At 42.6% G+C, this 22,556-nt stretch overlaps 1 long non-coding RNA gene across 1 annotated transcript in view; it reads right to left on the bottom strand.

Annotated features, from left to right (window-relative positions):
• Positions 1-573: 573 nt before the first annotated feature.
• The window catches only part of LOC122940075, a 27,879-nt gene continuing 5,896 nt past the window's right edge, over positions 574-22,556 (bottom strand). Inside the window, exons 4-5 of the long non-coding RNA XR_006390239.1 lie at positions 2,025-2,109; positions 574-880 (exon numbers count right to left, since the gene is read on the bottom strand). This is a non-coding gene — a long non-coding RNA (uncharacterized LOC122940075). The remainder of the gene's footprint in view (positions 881-2,024; positions 2,110-22,556) is intronic.

Below are 22,556 nucleotides of genomic sequence, written 5' to 3'. Positions count from 1 at the left end.
GAAAGACACAAATTACGCCTCAACAAACATATAGCGCAAATTCCAGATTTTGTTTGTTTTGTTTCGGTCACAACGTGCACATTTGGCTCAGTCCTTAACCCTTTGAGGACCAAGGGACGTATTTGTCCCATTTTTTTCTTTGCCTGTATTGTCTGATTAAGACCTTAAAATACATTTTTTTTGTTTGAGTCAAAATATAAGTTCTTATCAACAAATGGATCTAGCTTTTTGCCAGTTATTTCATGAAATGGCTTAGTTACAGCAACTGAAGTGTACGAACTTCAGTTGCCGTAACAAAAAAATTTAGCTTCTTTTGGATTTCCATTAAAAGTAACCTAAATAGTCACATTTGTCCTGTGTCATAACTCCTCCCCCAAAAATGACACAAGTTTGGAAATGGTTTTATTTATTGTTCAAATACATTCTTAAATGGAAAAAAATATTATTTTTATATTGATGACGGTAGTCTTATGGTCCTCAAAGGGTTAAGGGGTTAAAAACACAGTCACTAAAGGGTGGCAAACAGAATCACAAACCATTTGTAATTAAAGGGAATAATGACGGATTTTTTATTTATTTTTTGGGTGGGGGGTCGGGGTGGCAGTGGATCTTGGGTGAGTTCCCACACTTCTTTTTCCCAGGACTTGACCCCTGGTCCGGTCGCCACATGGTTTCTATGCTCCCATAAATTCCATGTAGTTCCTTTGGACGGTGACTGATAACCTTATGGTGCACTTAGAAAGACAGACAATAAAAAGCACCCTTGCTAAGATCCACAAAACATAGGAAACAGCCCCCCTTACTCACTAAATAAAACGTCTTAAAAGGCATTAAAAGGTTTCTTTCTCTCTTGCATACCCAACCAGTTTCGCCTTCACGGCTTTCTCAAGAATATATTGGATAAATAAGAAGAAAAAGAAGAAGAAAAAAAAATCACTATATAAACTACACTTACCCGAAATACACACTGTATAGACTGCACTTACTCTACACACATAGACAGAATAGACTACAATTACCACTACACACACTATATAGACTACACTTATCCTACACAAACTATATGGACTACACTTACTGTCTATAAACCCACTATATAAACTACATTTGACCGATATACACACTATATAGAATACACTTACCCTATATACACACTATATAGAATACACTTATCCTATACACACTATACTTACTCTATACACAGCATAGACTACACTTACCCTATATACAAACTATATAGACTATACTTACCCTATATACACACTATATAGACTATACTTACTCTATACACACACACAATATATAGACTACATTTACCAAATACACACAATATATAGACTACACTTACCCTATATGCACACTATATAGACTATACTTACCGTATACACACTATATAGTCTACACTTACTCTATATGCACACTATATAGACTATACTTACCCTATATACACATTATATAGACTACAATTACCCTATACACACTATATAGACTATACTTACTCTATACACACACACAATATATAGACTACATTTACCAAATACACACAATATATAGACTACACTTACCCTATATGCACACTATATAGACTATACTTACTGTATACACACTATATAGTCTACACTTACTCTATATGCACACTATATAGACTATACTTACCCTATATACACATTATATAGACTATAATTACTCTACACACACTATATAGACTACAATTACCCTATACACACTATATAGACTATACTTACGCTATACATACACTATATAGACTACACTTACCCTATATACACACACTATATAGACTACGCTTACCCTATACACAAACTTTATAGACAACACCTACTCTATAGAAACAACATACAAACTATACTTAACCTTTACACACACTACATAGACTACATTTAACCTATACACACTACAAAGACTATACTTACTCTATACACACACTATATAGACTTCACTTACCCTATATACACACTATATAGACTACACTTACCCTATATACACACTATATAGACTATACTTACCCTATATACACACTTTCTTCTTCGTCCTACAGCAGCACAGAATGGATATTTTCCATCCCAGTTACTCCATTCTAGGACCGCCTACCTAGAAATAAATTAAACAATCAAACAATTAACAAAATTGAATACACATTAGGTAATCCTTTATGAGGAGCCAGAGTACTGCACCAATTGTGTTTTTTCCAGTCCTTTACTCTGGCAGGTGTTTTTTCACCTGACTGCCCACCTGGAAAAGGACTTGAGCCTTGTGTTGTTCAGGCTCCATCGGTTTGGCTAGTGTGTTCCTGGCCCAGACCTGCTATAGTGCATTGTGGCTTTGCCAACCAGTGCGTTTGCCTGGTAATGCCTGTAACGGATCGCCTGTCTGTGTTTAGTGCTTTTGCCTGGCTGACCTAGGTCCCAATATGCAGACTATTTTGACAGTGTTGGTAAGTATTTAAATGTGCTGTCTGCCAGTGCTTTGCCTGGCTCATGTGTGTTTCTGCCAGACCAAGTAGTAAGTAGGAGATGTACTCTTACATGTCCCCATTAGTTGAGGTGCTCTGCCGGCTCCTGTCAGTATGTTAATAGGGTGCGCGCAGCTTCTTATTCCCTCCGTGCCTACAGAGGTTCTTGCGCTTGCGCCCTCCTCTCCCCATCGCGGCGCGTGGAGGATGCGCATTACGTCACTACGTTGGGGGCATGGCTTACGCAGGAAATTCAAATTTATTATGTAAAGACTCAGTGGCTGTGTGCACACGGCTGTAGTGCCAGGCAGCTGAGTTCTGAGTTATTTAAGGTATTTCCTGCTCTAGTTGAGCTTTTTTGGGCTCTACTGCACTTGTTATTATGCTCAAATAAAAAAAAAAAATTCTTATTACAGATGTCGAGCCAAAAGAGCCACAAAAAGAGAAAACAGAAGTCTAAGCACCATGTTTGTGCAGGTTGTAAATTGCCGATTCCAGAGGATTTACAAGAGGACATCTGTGATCTGTGTGCAGAGAAGTTACGCACGTCTGTTCCGCAGCCTGCGAGATCTAATTTATGTATCACTTGTCTACAGCCCTTATCGCCGGAAGCGGTATCTAACATTTGTAATGATCGGAACCCGCAAGATGCATTAGCAGAAGAAGCGAAAATGTTTTTTTGCTTGGTTTCGAGAGAATATGCAGAATGTTGCCTCTACTTCTGGTAGCAAGAAAGAAAAGAGCCATCATCATCATCCAGAAACAGATGATATGTCACATTCCTCAGATACTTATTCTCAGTTAAGAGTTTTTCCTATTGAAAAAGGACTCCGCTGAGAAGCTCATAAGACGAGTGAAGCGTTGTCTTGAAACTAATGATGAAGAGGAATCGGTACAAGATAAAGGAAACTTGTATTACTTCCCCAAGAAGAAATCCAGAGTTTTTCCCGCTCATCCAGTTTTAAAAACTATTATGGAAAGAGAATGGAAGAGATGCAACAAACGCCTGGACTTAGGTCCTCGCCTCAATTCGCTGTAAAAGTTAGATCCAGCAGCTTCAGAAGAATGGAAATTGTCAGCAAAAGTTGATCCAGCTGTTACACGTCTGTCAAAAAGATCCGTCTTTCCCTCAGACGATTCTTCCCTATTAAAAGATCTGATGGATCGGAAAGCTGACACCTTCCTTAAAAGATCTCATTGTAATCTCGCTTCCCTGCAAAAAGGAGCAATGTCTTTGGTTCCAGTTGTGATTTCGTAGTAAAGAGATCACAGAGAGGCACGCAGCATTATCAGTCATGTTAATGCTCCGTGCCTCTGCAGTCTGCATCGGGTCTTGGCACTCGTTCACGGAGCGGATGTCACGCACGGCATCCGCTCGTGTGAAAAAGCCCTAAGAGTCTGGCTCAGTGAGCTATCAAGAGATATCCAGACGGGTGTATCAAGACATGAATTATTAGATCAAGTATCGAAGACAGCTGCAGAGTTTCTTTGAGATTTTCCTCTGGATGTTATAAAGATTTCCGCTAAAAACATGGCATTAGCAAATTCAACCAGAAGAGCAATATAGTTAAAGCCTTGGATGGGAGATTCTGCCTCCAAATCTAATTTTTGATCTCTTCCTTTTGAACCGGGTAAATTAATAGGTTCTTAATTGGATAACATCCTAGAAGAGAATAGAAAGGAGAAAGCTATATGAACCTACCATATCATTCCTACAATTGAAGAAATACTGCAAAGTCTATTAATATACGGGACTATAGGTGTTCTTATATATATGGAGTGACTCTGTGACTTTTTACTATATATTTTACTATATATCCTATTATACATCTGGGTAAACCCACCCACACACATGTTTTTAGTTTGTATATTTTAGTATTGTTTTAAAGTAGTTTTTTACATATATATATATATATATATATATATATATTAGATTTTTAATACTTTAATAAATATATGGTACATCCACAGTGTATCCATGTGAATCACCTATGTTAGAGTGCCAGTCCATTCAATATTTATATTACCTACCATTGGAAGGGTGATTCAATTGGACTAGAACACCAATCCTTGTATATGGGAAAGTGAGCCATTGCCTTATTCTAGCAAAAAGGGGAAAGCGTTGGCATTCCCGCAGACTTTTAGATCCAGATCTACAAGATTTAGAGCCCAAAGAGGAAGATCTTCCTTTCAGGGACATAATATGCAAGAGCAAGGAAGAAAGTTTTGTTCCCGCTACCAGAACAAAGGAAAGAAGAAACCCTCTGAGGCCCCTGTCTCCAGTTCAAAATTCTGACGTCATGCCTGCTCTCGCTGTAGGCGCAAGGTTAAGAAACTTTTATGCGATATGGGAAGGTGTCACTTCAGACAGTTGGGTTTTGAATCTCATCAAGAACGGTTACTCTCTCGAGTTCAATCATCATCCAAGAGAAAGGTTCATGTTAAACACTACAGAAGATCTAAGAATTATGCCTCTTCTTCCGAAGTTTCTATATATGGGCGCTCTACAGAAGAAGAGAAGTTTTCAGGAGTCTATATGAGAGTCTTTCCTGTACCAAAACCAGACGGCAAGTGGCGCCTCATCATAGACTTAAGGTTTCTAAACAACCATTTAAAGAAGGTGAAATTCAAAATGGACACCATAAAATCCGTCTTAAGCATCCTGCAACCCGGAGAAGTAATGGCATCTATAGATTTAAAGGATGCGTACCTCCATATACCAATCCACAGAGAATCAAGAAGATTTCTCAGAGTAGCAATCAAGGCACAGCATCAGACGTGGCATTATCAATTCAAAGACCTCCCATTCGGCCTATCTCCGGCCCCCCGTATTTTTACGAAGATTGTGGTTGTCCTGGTAGCGGCGCTGAGAGTTCAAGGTATAAGGATAGTTCCATATCTGGATGACTGGCTATTTATAGCAGCTTCCCCGCAGAGTCTGAAGTCAGATCTACACACTGCCTTGAGTTTACTTCAGCAAGCAGGATTTATTATCAACCTAAAGAAGTCTCAGCTTATCCCTACTACGAGAATCCAGTTCCTTGGCTTTTTAATAGACTCAGAATTGTTGAAGGTGTTTCTCCCTCCACTCAAAGTGGCTCAGATCATTCAAATAATTCAGTCATTGATCTCTACAATGAGAACATCTATCCGGACAGAGAAGAGCACCCTAGGATTGTTAACGGCTGCAATAGAAGCGGTTCCATGGGCAAAAGCTCATATGAGAGATCTGCAGAAAGAGATTCTCTACTGTTGGGACAGGAATCCCAAGTCCTTAACATCCATGATGAAAATATCTTATGCAACTCGCAGAAGTCTTCTTTGGTGGACAAAAGAAAATAATCTGGTAAAAGGAAGAGAATTTTGCTGTGTGGAAAAAGTGGTGATAACCACAGATGCTTCCCGCAAAGGTTGGGGTTCGCACATGGGAGAGCAGTGGATTCAAGGGGAGTGGTCGTCAGCCACAATGAAGAGATCCTTAAACTTCAGGGAACTGAAAGCTATCCAACTAGCCCTGCAGCATTTCAAACCTTATCTCTACAACAGAGCAGTTCTCTTGAAGACAGACAACGCAACGGAAGCATATTATGTGAACAAGCAAGGTGGACGCATTGTCACTCTCTACAGTTTATTTGCAGCAGAATGATGACTTGGGCAGAGCCAGTCCTACACAGTCTAGTAGCAGTTCACATCAAAGGTACCGAAAATGTTATGGCAGATTGTCTCAGTCGAGAGAAGGTGTGTCCGGGAGAATGGGAGTTAAACCCAAAATACTTCAGTCAAATAGTGGAGAAATGGGGTTGTCCAGAATGGGATCTGTTTGCAACGAGAAGCAACAAGAAAGTTTTGAAGTTTTGTTCACTCAGGGAAACAGACAGACCCGACTCTCAATTGGAGCCACAAGTTTGTGTACCTGTTTCCTCCCATACCATTATTGCCTCAGGTCATAACCAAACTGCTCACAGAAGCCCAGGAAGCAATACTAGTAGCCCCATTTTTATCCCTGCAGGGCTTTGTTTCCTGTCGTGTCTCAGCTATCGAAAAACGATAACTGGACTCTGCCTCTGTACCCGGATTTACTTCTACAGGGAGACCTCTACCATCCTCAACTGAACAAGCTACATTTAACAGTTTGGTACCTGAGAAGGAAATATTGAAAGAAAAAGGCCTATCAGATAAAGTCATTACCACATTGTTATCTTCCAGAAAGCAATCCACAAATTCAGTTTACAACAAGTTATGGAGAAAATTTTCATCATGGTTACAAGAGAAAGAATTACAGGTGTCTGTCAATTCGATTTTACAATTCTTTCAAAAAGGACACCAAAAGGGTCTAAAGCCTAATACTTTGAGAGTTCACATGACTGCTATTAATGCATGGGCAGATGGCCAATATGCAGGAGATGCTCTGATAGCGAGATTCTTTAAAGCCTTGAAGAGGTTGAGGCCATCCATTAGACCACCTTATACCCATCTGGGACTTTTCAATGGTTCTAGACTTACGGTTCCTCCCTTTGAACCTATTTCCAACATAGATCTCAGCTGGTTGTCCTACAAAATACTTTTTCTCATTGCCATCACTTGTGCAAAAAGACTAGGGGAGTTACAAGCATTGTCCTCTAGAGAACCGTATCTAAAAATGTTACCAAATGGTGTCCGAATTAGAACTGTACCATCATTCAGACCAAAAGTTGCTTCTTCTAGTAACATCAATAGAGAATTGGTTCTTCCAGTGTTCTACCCTGACCCAAAGTCAAACGAAGAAATAAGATTCCATACTCTGGATATTCGTAGAACATTAATTTGCTATCTTGAAAGAGTAAAAGACTTCTGAAAGGAAGAAACTGTATTCATTTTGTTTGCTGGCTCAAGGAAGGGCATAAAGGCTTCTAAAGATACTTTGGGTCTCGGAAGCCTATATATTAGAAGGTAAAGAACCACCTCAACCTTCAAGAGCGCATTCCACCAGCGTGGCTTCAACATCCTGGGCAGAAAGACAACAAGTTGACCTATTGGACATTTGCAATGCAGCCTCCTGGACATCATCTTCTACGTTTGTTCGACATTATAGGCTCGACAATGGAACTGAGAACTCAGCCTTCAGCACAGCAGTATTGTCAGCAGTAAAAGAAAGCGCCCCCAGCCCTTTGATTTCTATGTTATATCCCTTCTGTGCTGCTGTAGGACGAAGAAGAAAGTGGGAATTTTACTTACGTAATTGTACTGTCTTCGAGTCCGAAGGCAGCACACTAACCCTCCCAATAAATTTTACTTGCATGAGTTGGTCTATGTTATTACACAATTGGTGCAGTACTCTGGCTCCTCATATAGTTTGATTTATTTCTAGGTGGGCGGTCCTAGAATGGCGTAAGTGGGACGGGAAATATCCCTACTGTGCTGCCTGCCGACTCGAAGAAAGTACAATTACGTAAGTAAAATTCCCACTATATAGACTATTCTTACCCCATACACAAACGTTATAGACTAACCCTACTCTATAGAAACAATATATAGACTATACTTACTCTATACACACACTATATAGACTGCATTTACCAGATACACACAATATATAGACTACACTTACCCTAAATACACACTATACACACTAATACACACTATATAGTCTACATTACCTTATACACACTATATAGACTACACTTACCCTACACTACATTTTGCAGCATTGAGTGTTCACTGCGGCATGATCAAATGGTTGAGGTGAGTTTTATTTGTTTTTTGCACAAGAGTGGGAAAAGGTGCATTAACAATACTGGGACCACTGCTGGGGGCATTATTAATACTGGAAGCCACTAATGGAGGAAAAATAATACTAGGGGGCACTAAAGGGGGCATTACTTTCCTGGGAGACATGAATGGGGGCCTTATTAATACTGGGGGCCACTAATGGGAGCCTTATTTAAACTGGGGGCCACTAATTGGGCATTATTACTGGGGGATACTAATGGGGGCCTTATTAATACTTGGGGCTACTAATTGGGGCCTTAATATTGAGGGCCACTAATCGGCATTATTAATAATGTGAGCCAGTAATGGGGTGTTATTAATACTAGGGAAAACTAACAGAGGCTTTATTAAAAATGGGGGCCACTAATGGGGCATTATTATTATTAGGGGGTGCCAACGGGGGCATTCATTTTACTGGGTCCTGTCTTAAGCCACACCCCCACAGCTTAACTTAAATATTATTTGGCTAAATTGCTGTGTTGTCACTTTGGGCACTTGGTGTCTAAAGGTTTCGCCATCACTGCCCTATAAACACACTGAATGTATACTACACTTACTGTATACACTATACTTAACCTATAAACACAATAACTATACTACATTTACCCTATATACACACTGTATAGACTACACTTACTGTATACATACACAATGTAGACTACACTTACCCTATACACACACAATGTAAACTACACTTACCCTATACACACACTATATAGACTACACTTACCCTATACACACTATGTATACTACATTTACCCTATACATACACGTCTCACGTGACCTGACCTGGAGATGGTTTCCTGGTCGGTGATGTCATCCACCTGGGCTGATCGGAGTAGCGGAGATCGATGTACCCTCTCTCTACTCCGCAAATCCGCATAAGACCCATGAACCAGAGATTCATTTGCAATATTGACATCATTTTATTTTTCATATTTTATTTTTCATATTTTATTTTTTTTTACTTTTTTATTATTATTTTTTTGATATTATATTTACTGGTATGAAATTTTCATTTTATGTATTTTAATATTGTATATTGTATATCTATGGCCTACTAGTTATAGTATATGTATGCAATTACCTTTCTGGGTTTATGGAAAGGATCGGGTGAGTACAATTTACAAACGTTTTGCAATTGCAAAATCCGGAATCCAGACCGGATATTCCATTAAACCCAATAAGGGGATATAAAGACATGTTCAGCCTGTCTCCATTTAGCATTTCACATTTGCCTACTGAGGAAGGAACTACGGTTCCGAAACGCGTCTAGTGCGAACTAGTGTGAATTGGACCCAGCTAGTGGTGCGCTATTTCTGTCTCTGCTCAAAAAAGACTTTTGCTCATTTTCATTTGGAACCACTCTAAAAGAGTGAACACTGTACTGGCAGTGGTCTAATGCCATCAAAGTGGACTGATTTTACCACCGTTCAGCATCTCCATTGAAGGATAATTGAATCCTATACCGGCGTGGCTCTGCTACATCGATCTCCGCTACTCCGATCGGCCCAGGTGGACGACATCACTGACCAGGAAACCATCTCCAGGTCAGGTCACGTGAGACGCCGAGAAGGAGAAGCCAAGAGACTACCTCGTGGCAGGAGGTAGGAAACCAACGCCGATTCAAAAAGCACAAAGTATTCTTTGGACGTCAAGACCATGTAACGGTGACCACAAAGTGAACATTTCCGAACGACTCGTATGCAGATTATTGGTAAGTTAATACATAAGTATCTGAGCATTGGAAAAGTTTAAACATAATACGCTATAGACAGACACCGCGTAGCAAAATTAAGTGGTCATATTTTGGAGTACTCCTGTCATTTAGGTATATGCGTGAGCTCCGCATTTTAAGTACCTATATTATTATGCTAATGAGTTGACATGCAATCAGGAAATGTCTAATAATATTTAGTGGGCAATTTATTTTTATAATTTTTATAAATTGTCATTTTAATAACTGTAATTGTATTAATTGTAATAAATGCAAAAATACTGTGAGCCAGTCTGATTGTTTTTTTAATTCATTTGGTTTTCAGTTGGTACCTGAAAGACTGGGCTCCAGTAGGTTGCTGGTGAGCTTCTCTGAATTGTTTATTGTTACTTTGTATAAGGGACTTGTCTATGCAGATGTTTTGCTCAGGGGTATACAAATCTGCAAATTTGGTGTTAAAGTGGTCTATGAGGGGCCGAATTTTGTGGAGCCGGTCAAAAGCTGTGTGGCCTCTGGGACGAGAGGTGCTGTTGTGCAGGAAACGCAGGATGGTCTCAAATCGTTTCCTGGACATGGCAGCAGAGAACATGGGCATGTGATGAATTGGGTTTGTGGACCAATATGACCGCAATTTATTCTTTTTTGTTAGGCCCATGTTGAGGAGAAGGCCCAGAAAAGTTTTAAATTCGGAAACTTGGACAGGTTTCCACCGGAAAGACTGGGCATAAAAGCTTCCCGGGTTGGCGGCTATAAATTGAGTGGCATACCGATTTGTTTCTGCCATGACTAAGGCTACTTTCACACTAGCGTTCGTCGGTCCGCTCGTGAGCTCCGTTTGAAGGGGCTCACGAGCGGACCCGAACGCAGCCGTCCAGCCCTGATGCAGTCTGAATGGAGCGGATCCGCTCAGACTGCATCAGTCTGGCGGCGTTCAGCCTCCGCTCCGCTCGCCTCCGCACGGACAGGCGGACAGCTGAACGCTGCTTGCAGCGTTCGGGTGTCCGCCTGGCCGTGCGGATCCGTGCGGATCCGTCCAGACTTACAATGTAAGTCAATGGGGACGGATCCGTTTGAAGATGCCACAATGTGGCTCAATCTTCAAGCGGATCCGTCCCCCATTGACTTTACATTGAAAGTCTGGACGGATCCGTCCGAGGCTATTTTCACACTTAGCTTTTTTTTTGCCATTTTAATGCAGACGGATCCGTTCTGAACGGAGCCTCCGTCTGCATTATTATGAGCGGATCCGTTCAGAACGGATCCGCCCGAACGCTAGTGTGAAAGTAGCCTAAGTCCAAGAGCTCCGCACTCAAGAACAGCTAAAAAAAAAAACAGTGCCGATCCGATCTGAGCTGTCTCAACCCGAACTCCAGACTGGGCTGTGAAAGGGGGAACTACTGGTGCGGCTGAAGTTGGGGGCTGCCAATCAGGGTTTGCCAGCACCTCCGGGACTCTATGGGCCTGTCTGTGCGGTGGCTGCGACGGGGAAACTACTGCACGTGCCACCTTACCAGCTTCAACTGCCCTTCTGGTGCTCGCCACTTCACCATGTTGTACGGCAGTGCTGGTACTAGGTCCAGGATGGGCTGCACTGCTGGTGTATGCCTCACCACGTAATCCGACAGCGTCAGCCCCACTCTGCTGCCCTTGAAGCGGATCCTGCGCAATCTGTGGTCTAGCAACACGGGGCCGGGTACGCCTGGGGGTATCAGGGACCTCAACATCATCGTCCGAACTTTGGGTCAGACTGCCACTGCTTTCTACAGGTTTGTATTCTGACCCGCTGGATTCGTCAGATGAGGGTTCCCATTCCTTATCCAACTGGGTCAGAAGCCTGTAGGCCTCTTCAGAAGAATACCCCTTATTTGCCATTTGGTCAACTAAATTTAGGTGGTATTCCCTGAGACTACCCAAGAAAAAAAGCAAGCCTGTCTTACAAATGGGAGGCTAGCGAAGTACCGGAAGCCGCTGCGATTGATAAAAAATATCGCCGCATCACTTGTAAAATGATTGTGCAGTGATAAAAAAAAAATATATATTTTTTGTCACTGCGGCGGGGCGGGGCACGTGTGGGCGACCGATCAGGCCTGATCGGGCAAACACTGCGTTTTGGGTGGAGGGCGAGGTAAGGTGACACTAATACTATTATAGATCTGACTGTGACTTAGATACAGATCATTTATAAGCTGGGAATGTGATATTTTCTTACCGTCAGCTGTGGTGAAACCCCTATGTTGCCAGATTACCCCATGGTCCCACACAACCCCGTGTGCATATCTGCTGTCTGTGTATATTGTGACAGGTTTGTTTTTGTGTATGTGACATGCCCTTGTAAGTGCTATTAATTCTGCAGCTTGGGCTGATTGCACATGAACGGATCGTGATTCAAGGATAATATCTGGCAGCATCACTACTGCATATGCTGCACAGTAGACGGTGTCGAGTGGACGTGAACATGAACCGTCTACAAACACTTCTGGTGCATCTGGTATGGGGGTGGCTGACAAGTCTAGTCTGGGAGAGGTTTCGTATTCAAGTACTTTGAGACAGTCATGTTCGTCTGGTAAAAAGTCTTCTGTCCCTTTTAGTCCTAGTAATGCATTTAGTATAGGTGCTGGCCCTGCCGTATGTGAGGCATATTTAATCTGTAATGATGGATCACTGAGTAAAAGGACTTCATATCCTGACAATCTTTGTGCTGACATGTGCTGTGTATGAATACCTCTGAGTAGTCCCACTACGTCATGGGTAGTATGCAAGACAGTGTGGTGTCCCAGTGTAAAGGTTGTGGCCAAGTCCACCATCATTGCACAGGCCGCAAGAGTACGTAGACATGTCGGCATCCCTTGTACAGGGACAGGCATTACCTTTGAGAAAAAGGCACAAGGACATAACTTTCCCCCATGTTCTTGAGTGAGTACCCCCGCCATGGTTTTACAGTTTTGTCGTGCAAACATGTGGAATGGCAGGCTATAATCCTGGGCTACACATCAATGAACATTTCAGAGTATCGAAAGCATTTAACATTTCTTTTGACCATCTTATTAACTCTGGGGATTCTTCCACAGTGGCTTGCCTCAAAATATTGTCATAATAAGAACAGTCAGGGATCCATTGTCTACAGTAGTTTATCATACCAAGAAAGGACAACATTTCCTTCTTGGTGCGCGGGGTGACCATGCCCGCAATAGACTGGATTCTCCCGGGACTGATTCTTCTTTCCCCCTGTGTGAGGACAAAGCCCAAGTATTCAACTTGCTGTTTGCACCACTGTAGTTTCTTTAACGACACTTTATGACCACATTCTGACAACCATTTCAACAAGGATATACCATCATGTACACTTGCCTCCACTGACATGCTGCACAACAGTAAATCATCAACATACTGTATCAGGATGGAACCTTGGGGGGGGGGGGGGGTGCCAGGGTTTCAAAGTGGCTTGGAGGACAATGCTGTACACAACTGGTGAATCAGCATACCCCTGTGGCATTCAGCCCCAGGTCAGTTGGCGTCCCTCAAAGGAAAAAGCAAAAAGGAGTCGGGTACTCTTATTAACTGGGACTGAGAAGAAAGCATTCTTCAAATCAATCACGCTAAAACAGACGGCTTCTGCAGGGATGGAGGAAAGGAGAGTTGTGACATCAGGAACTACCGGGGCTATGGGCACAATGAGATTGTTGATTGCCCTTAAATCCTGGACAAAGCGGGTAGTACCATCTGCCTTTGTCACAGGATTGATAGGGGTGGAGTAAGGTGAAATCACCTCCTCGAGGATTCCCTTTTTTCAGAAATTCTTCTATCATTGGCTGTAGCCCCTCAATCTTTTCCTTGGACAATGGGTATTGCTTTTGATACACCGGTGTGACACCGGGTTTAAGATTGGCTTGATAAGGTGTGCAATCAACCAAGCCTGTGTCATAGTCGCCCTGTGACCATAGTGCAGGGTTTAGGTCTCCTAGCTCAGGGTGGTCCTGTAAACTAACAAAAGTACATATAGCCGGGGTCACTATGGGCATAGGGGCTGAGTGAATACTTAGTCCTTCATTTTTCACTGTCACCCCCAAGTCCAACCTCACAAACAGGTCCCTTCCTAATAAACCTTCAGGGCAATCCGGTATGATGCTGAAAGTATGGTCAGTGATGTATTCACCGTCCACTGTCTCTATCAGGAGGGCACTTGTTTTATATGTTTTGTGTCATGGGCTGTTGTTGGCTATGTGCTCCCCGATTCTGCGTGTCTCTCCTGGGCATTGTGCACTGTCTAGCCCAATGTCCCTCCTGTCCGCAGTTATAACAGCGGTTATTCATAGTTTGGAAGTCTTGGTTTCTATCATTTGATTTATGAAAGTTTCCTGCTGTCTTTCGCTTATTTCTCCCTCTCCCTCTGTTCCCTGCATACGCATGTGTGAGGGCAGTGGATCTACTAATGTCAAAACACCCTGCGGCTTCCTTTTCATAAAGGTGTTTTTCAAATTGATCTATGCTGTCTGAAGTCTATGTGGAGACGCTCTGTTTTACTGTATTAGTCTGTCAGATAGATTGTTAATAAATGTGGAAATAATTAAACTGTCATTCTGAAGAACCGGTAGCCCTGCCTCCAATTTCCAGCAATCCAGAAATCTCCTCCAGAAATCAGTAACGCTTTCTGGGGGTTTTTGCTTACATGCTACGGCTACTGGGAGTGAAGACTTTTGTTTAAATACCTCTATCATGTGTTCTTCTATCTCTTTCCATATTAACTGTTGTCCGTGCTCAGTGTTACAAATATAGTCCTTTGTGTTCGTATTAGGGTCTATTTCTGATACTGTTATTACCTTTTTCCAATCCCATGAACTGTGGGAACCCACTATTCCATCAATTATGAGTCTAAGGTCTTCTTGGGTAAAATTCCTCCCCTTACAGGCTTTTTTTAAATAAGCCACTGTGCCAGACGGAGCCACAGTAGGCTTGGGGCAGTTTTTTATAATTTTATTAAAGTCATCTATGTCCAAAGCCTTTTTTATTACGGTTGATTACCAACCGTCAAAAAAGGCATGGATGTCTCAGGTTCCCTGGTCTCACTATCTTTTTCCTCCTTTTCTTTCTTCCTTAAATTATATCTCGATACAAATGGGGGTGTGGGTTGTTTACCTGCTATTAAATCCTCTTCTTCATCATTTTTATATTGCTGTACGGACAGGTAGGCAGGGAGCGGTGTGTGTGTGTGTGGGGGGGGGGGGGGGTGGTAGGGGCGCTGAACAGTTCATTTTACGTACATACGATGGTGGGGGATATATCTGATGCTTTTTATCATTTTCCTTCTTAGTCTGTATCTCATGTAATTTTCTATCGTCTTTTGATCTTTTTAAACTTGTTGTCTTGCACATGTTGGGGTCATACCAGTGGGGAGCTATTTCTAGCCATTGTTCTCCTCCTTTCTGCATATAATCCATATCCCATGAAGGATCAGGTTCAAAATATGGCCAGGCGACTGTGTCGCCTAAGCATTGACCCTTGACCATGTCCATGTGATATATGCTATTGTCTCCTTCCCTGGGAAAGGGGTCTACCGCTTCCATTGCCTTCGTCCACCCTGCCAAATTATCTACCCATGAGTTAACAAGGTAATATTTTGTAGGACTGACTCGGGCAACATATTGTTTACATGTTTCTCCTGGTTCTGGTTTAGGGTACTCTGTCTTAGATGTTTGACTACCCATTATCAAAACTTATTTTCTTACAAAAAGAATTCAAAACAGTAATAGCAAAAAACAAAACAGAATGTTAGTCTTGGGACGACAGCTGTACACTTACGACCCAGCCTGTCACTTCCCCTTATATAACTGTGTTAGACAAAACAACTTATCATGCAAAACTTCTACAATTATCAAACTTATCATGCAAAACTTCTACAATTATATTTTTAAGAATCAAATCAAGCTGAAAAACCTTCTGTTCCCTGAACAGATCTTTTACGGGGCTCCCTGAACCCTCTGAAGTGCACTTTACTTATTACTGGACTCCCTGAGTCCTTTCTGTTCCTGGAACAGATCTTTTACGGGGCTCCCTGAGCCCTCTAAAGTGCACTTTTAGTTATGCTTACTGTATCCCTGACACAGTACATCGAAGTCTATCTAAGGGTCCCTTATTTACTTACTTGAATTGAGATGTGGCCAGTGCCCCCGGAATGGCCAGAGGACAAAAAATTGGTGTCTCTTCTTACCAAAACCTGGAGGATGACCTTCCCAATCCCGGACAAGAGCCCCCAAGTTGTTAGGAAATATTCTTTATGTTCCCCCCCTTATGTGTACCCCTGGTACAAGACTTCAGTATTCAGCTTGATTTGGTTCCTAAATCTGACGTCAGAGAGAGTGACAAGACACACTTCTGTGTAGTTCAAAATCACTCTGAGTTTTATTATTGATCTCATAAGACATATATAGTAGAACATGACATTATGTTTAAGTTAACCAGTAACAGGCGTCTTAGCCGGCTACACCTTTAAGTTATCTTATCGTTTATTAGAGTCCAAGGCTATATGTGACATGTGAGCAAAAAGAACTTTGACCGCTACGTGTTCGTGTGTGCGTAATGTATTAATGTATAGATGATGAAATATAAGCTTATATAAAAAATAGGCTTTGGACTGTAATAGAACCCTTCACTAGTGAAAAAAAAAAAGTGACAGTTTACACTGATCACTTTTTTCCCTTTCACTAGTGATTGACAGGGGTGATCAAGGGGTTAATTGGGGGGTGATGGGGGGTGATCTGGGGGCTAAGTGTAGTGTTTGGTGTGTACTTATAGTAATGTGTGCTCCTCTGCTGGGACCAACAGACGAAAAGGACCAGCAGAGGAGCACAGAAGCCATTTAACACCTTATATTTATAAATATAAAGTGTTAAATGGCTTCTGATTCGATTTTTTGAAAATCACCATTCTGCCAGCGATGATCATTGGCTGGCAGGCTGGTGACGAAATACTACTTGAACTTTTGCCGGCCCGCAATCCGCATGCGTGGGCCCGCTGTGTGCGCAATCTCGCGTCTCGTGAGATGACGCACAGATGCGTCGCCGAGGAATGAATCGACCGCCTCCGGACCGCGATCCTGCATTAGGCGGCCCGGAGGCGGTTAAAGGGGTTTTGCAGGTTTTTTAAACTAACGATCTATCCTCTGGATAGATAATCAGCATCTGATCGGCAGGGGTCCAACACCCGGGACCCCTGTCGATCAGCTGTTTGAGAAGGCAGCGGCGCTGACAGTAGCGCAGCGGCCTTCTCACTGTTTGCCTCAGGCCCAGTGACATCACGACTAGTATCAATGGCCTGGGCAGGGCTAAGCTCTGTTCACTTGAATGGAGCTTAGCCCCGCCCAGGCCATTGATACTAGTCGTGACGTCACTGGGCCTGCGGTAAACAGCGAGAAGGCCGCGGCACTACTGCCATCGCCGCTGCCTTCTCAAACAGGTGATCGGGTCCCGGGTATCGGACCCCTGCCGATCAGATGATCTATCCGGAGGATAAATCATCAGTTTAAAAAAACTGCCGAACCCCTTTAACTTTCCCTATTTATAGTTGTTTCTCCCACAATGCTATGCGGCTTATAGCTTCAGTTGGACCTGTGGATAGCTGGTGTTTGGATCTCAGCTGAGTTCCTGGTGCTGCCATAGCTGCTTGGAAATTAAGTGTTACCTTTCTCTTTTGTATTTTATTTAGACTTTTCTGTGTGTTGCATTTCCTTGTTGTTTTGTATTGGGCCTCAGGGAAACCAGGACTCCAGATGGCGACCAAAATGGTCGCCAATGCGACTTATAATTTACAAATGGCGATAGTTCTTTGCCCCGACGCCGATGTTCTTCTCAGCAGTGCAGTCGCCGCCAATAAGAAAAGTGACAGGAGGAGGAGGGGAGGGGCTGTGGCCACTGCGCCACCAATGAAGATAACTGACCTATTAATACAAATACAACACCCCAGTATGATAAACATTGGTGGCGCAGTGCCCCCCCCCCCCCCCACCCCAGTGTAATAAACATTGGTGGTGCAGTGCCAATGAGGGTTAAAAAATAAAAAATTAATTAACTCACCTCCTCCAATTGATCGCGTAGCTGCCGGTCTCCTGTTCTTTCTTCAAGACCTGTCAAAGGACCTGTGGTGACGTCACTGAGCTCATCACATGGTCCATTACCATGGTGATGGATCATGTGATGTACCATGTGATGAGCACAGTGATGTCACCACAGTGAATAGACTTTCATTCTAGCAACCATGCGTGAAAATCGCACCGCATGCGCACTTGCTTGCAGATGCTTGCTATTTTCACACAGTGAAAAACGCACAACATAGAGCACGCTGCGATTTTGAAAAATCACTGCTCATGTGCACAGCCACACAGAAGTGAATGGGTCCGGATTCAGTGCGGGTGCAATGCGTTCACCTCACGCATTGCACCCGTGCAGAAATCTTGCCCATGTGAAAGGGGCCTAAGGGTGAATGGGACAAGGGTTCCAGCCCCTAAGGGGGCTAACGGTAAGTAAAAACAAAAAACAAAAAAAACACTAAGGCTACTTTCACACTTGCGGCAGTGTGATCCGGAGGGCAGTTCCGTTGTCGTAACTGCCTGCCGGATCCGCCGATCTTGACGGATCTGGCATTCCGGTATTTTGAATGCCGGATCTGGCACTAATACATTCCTATGGGGAAAAATGACAGATCCGGCATTCAGGCAAGTCTTCCGTTTTTTTCGCCGGAGATAAAACCGTAGCATGCTACGGTTTTATCTTTTGCCTGATCAGTCAAAAAGACTGAACTGAAATTATTCTGATGCATCCTGAATGGATAACTCTCCATTTAGAATGCATGGGGATATGCCTGATCAGTTCTTTTCCAGTATAGAGCCCCTGTGACGGAACTCTATGCCGGAAATGAAAAACTCTAGTGTGAAAATACCCTAAAATATTAAGTTTAAATCCCTCCTTTCCCAATTTTACATATAAGATATATAAACAATAAATAAATATATTACATAGCACTGCGTCCAAAAAGTCCAAACTATTAAATTATAAAAAAATCTCTCCTATGCGGTGAGCGCTGTAACCGAAATAAATAAAAACCATGCGATTCGCCATTTTTTTGTCACCCCAAAAAATAGTATAGAACTGTTCTACTATGGGCCGAACGTTTCATGAAATGCACGCAGCTTTTTTTGGTGTTTTTTTTTTTTTTTTTGCGTGGTATTGAGTATCGTAATACTTTTTTATGGTGACGAAAGCGAATCAAAATTTTGGTATAGAAGCAACCCTACGCCGATCTGATCGGCGTAGCGTTGTCACGATACCAAAATTTTGATTCGGTTTCGATTTGGCGACTAAAAATTTAACTTGGCTCCTAAATTTTTCAGTTCAGGAACCAATGGCTACTAGGTATTTTTTTTAGTCTGGAGCACTGGAGACTCTTGTTCATCCTTCCTTTTGGAGGAACAGGTTGTCTTATTCCTGTCATTAGTACTAGGGTCCTTTAGGGCCGCTTCACACGAGCGGATGCCGTGCGTGGCATCCGCTCCGTGAAAGAGTGCCAAGACCCGCTGCAGACTGCAGAGGCACGGAGCAGTAACATGACTGTTACTGCTCCGTGCCTCCGCAGTCTGCAGCGGGTCTTGGCACTCTTTCACGGAGCGGATGCCACGCACGGCATCCGCTCGTGTGAAGCGGCCCTTAGGGTTAGATAGGACTTTAGGTATTCCTGTGTATGAACTAACCTACCTCTGGGGTCTGTTCATACTGGTAGTCAGTCAGGGCTTTGGTTAGGGTTTTTACTAGGAGGTGTCCATCTTCTTTCCCTAGTTTTCAGGCTTTTTTTCACTTTCCCCTTTCCCTCCTATGTTCGGTGTGGGGTTTCCCTCCCACACTAGAGCGTGACAATACATCCCCTACACCTATTTCAGTGCTGCCCCTATGCCCTATGCAGGAGTCCAGTTTGCCATATGGGTTTGTTTTGTAAAACTAATTGAATACTATCATTTATGGTGACAGTTCATGGGCATAAATGTACTTTCTGAGTGACAGAAACATTCTCCATCTGTCAGAAAAATATTAATGATAATGATTATCAATATCGCTGTAGCTTACCTGGTATCAGGTATGGACAGGAAAGTGTGAAATAGAAATTTTAGAGGTATTTGGCAAAACTAATTTGATGCTGTGATCGGATAGTGGTAAACATTTGGGTCGTGGTGCCAAAAAGACAGCCGAGTTAGATGCAAAGGAGTGATTAGATGGGCGAGTGATCATATTCTCACTTCTTTTCTGAACCCCCTACAGAGGTGAGAGAGTAAGTATGCTATGACTGATGAGAGGATTGATTAGGCTACGTTCACATCTACATTGACTTTTCCATTCTGTCCCGTCAGAGGAAAAAAAAATAAAAAAATTGGTAAAGGGAATAAATAACTGATCCAAACAGAACACCTTCCACCTCTGTCATTCATTAACTTCAATGAATGAAAAGCTTCTTTCTGTCTTGCAGATGGTACTTTTTCTTCAGTCAAAAATAATGGAAACATGAAGTTTCTTTTCTTTCTGTTCCTTAACCGTTTTCGTTATACATGGTGTTCGCCCGCGAGTGCAGTGGGGAAGTCAAGACATCCAGGTTTCTTTTGTTTTCAACAGCAGAGGCCCAGGACTAATATCTGTGATCAGGCTGTACCTGGTTCAATCCCGGGTTTTGGCATCTAGAATTAAAAAAAAAAATTATATCTGTGTCACCTCTAACCCCTCAGATGCCATGGTCAAATGTCACCACATCATCTGCTGGCCTATAGGTGGCAATACAGATATCCATTACAGAATACAAGACAGTGCTCCAGAAAAAAATACCTAGTAGCCATTGGTTCCTGAACTGAAAAATTTAGGAGCCAAATAAAAAATGTTGTCGACAAATCGAAACCAAATCAAAATTTTGATATCGTGACAACGCTACGCCGATCAGATCGGCGTAGGGTTGTTTCGATACCAAAATTTTGATTTGCTTTTGTCACCATAAAAAAGTATTGCGATACTCAATACCACGCAAACAAAACAAACAAAAAAAAACACCAAAAAAAGCAGCATGCATTTCGCATTTTATGAAACGTTCGGCCCATAATACAACAGTCCTATCCTATTTTTTGGGGTGACAAGGTGACAAAAAAAATGGCGAATCACATGGTATTTATTTATTTCTGCTACGGCGCTCACCGCATAGGAAATATTTTTTTATAGTTTAATAGCTTGGACTTTTCGGACGCAGTGCTATGTAATATATTTATTTATTTATTGTTTATATATTTTCTATGAAAAATTGGGAAAGGGGGGGATTTAAACTTAATATTTCAGGGTACTTTCACACTAGCGTTTTTCATTTCCGGCATAGAGTTCCGTCACAGGGGCGCTATATCGGAAAAGAACTGATCAGGCATATCCCCATGCATTCTGAATGGAGAGTAATCTGTTCAGGATGCATCAGGATGTCTTCATTTCAGTCTTTTTGACTGATCAGGCAAAAGATAAAACCGTAGCATGCTACGGTTTTATCTCCGGCAAAAAAAACTGAAGACTTTCCCCATAGGAATGTATTAGTGCCAGATCCGGCATTCAAAATACCGGAATGCCGGATCCGTCCTTCCGGTCTGCGCATGCGCAGACCGGTGAAAATGTGTAAAAAGATACAAGACGGATCCGTCTGTCCGCATGACAAGTGGAGAGATGGATTCGTTCTTGCAATGCACAAATGCTTTCGTTCTCACAAATGCTCACACAAATGCTTTCAGTCACATCCAGATCGGCGGATCCGGCAGGCAGTTCCGACGACGGAACTGCCCGCCAGATCACACTGCCACAAGTGTAAAAGTAGCCTTAGGCCCCTTTCACACGGGCGAGTTTTCCGCATGGGTGCAATGCGTGAGGTGAACGCATTGCACTCGCACTAAATCCGGACCCATTTACTTCTATGGGGCTGTGCACATGATCGGTGATTTTCACGCATCACTTGTGCGTTGCATGAAAATCGCAGCATGCTCTATGTTGTGCGTTTTTCAAGCAACGCAGGCCCCATAGAAGTTAATGGGGCTGCGTGAAAATCGCATGCATCCGCAAGCAAGTGCAGATGTGGTACGATTTTCACGCATGGTTGCTAGGATGAAAGTCTATTCACTGTGTTATTTTCCCTTATAACATGGTTATAAGGGAAAATAATAGCATTCTTTAATACAGAATGCTTAGTAGAAGGTCAATTGAGGGTTAAAATAAAAAATATATGAACTCACCTCCTCCAATTGATCACGTAGCTGCCGGTCTCCTGTTCTTTCTTCAGGACCTGTCAATGGACCATGTGATGAGATCAGTGATGTTAATACAAATACAGGAGGCGGGTGCCGGAATCAAATAAGCTGGCACCCGACCTCTATGACAGGGAGCTGCAATCGCCTGCAGTTAACCCCTCAGGTACCGCACCTGAAGGGTTAAGTGCCGCTGATCGCAGCTCCCTGTCAGAGGTCGGGTGCTGGCTATTTGATTGCAGCATCCGCCTCCTGTATTTGTATTAACAGGTCAGTTATCTTCATTGGTGGCGCAGTTGCCACAGCCCCTCCCGTCTCTCTTCTTATTG

The sequence above is a fragment of the Bufo gargarizans genome, chromosome 6 (genome assembly GCF_014858855.1).
Source record: "Bufo gargarizans isolate SCDJY-AF-19 chromosome 6, ASM1485885v1, whole genome shotgun sequence".
NCBI classification, from domain to species: domain Eukaryota; kingdom Metazoa; phylum Chordata; class Amphibia; order Anura; family Bufonidae; genus Bufo; species Bufo gargarizans.
The sequence above is the reverse complement of the archived record's forward strand: the minus strand, read 5'-3'. Positions and strand labels throughout refer to the sequence as shown.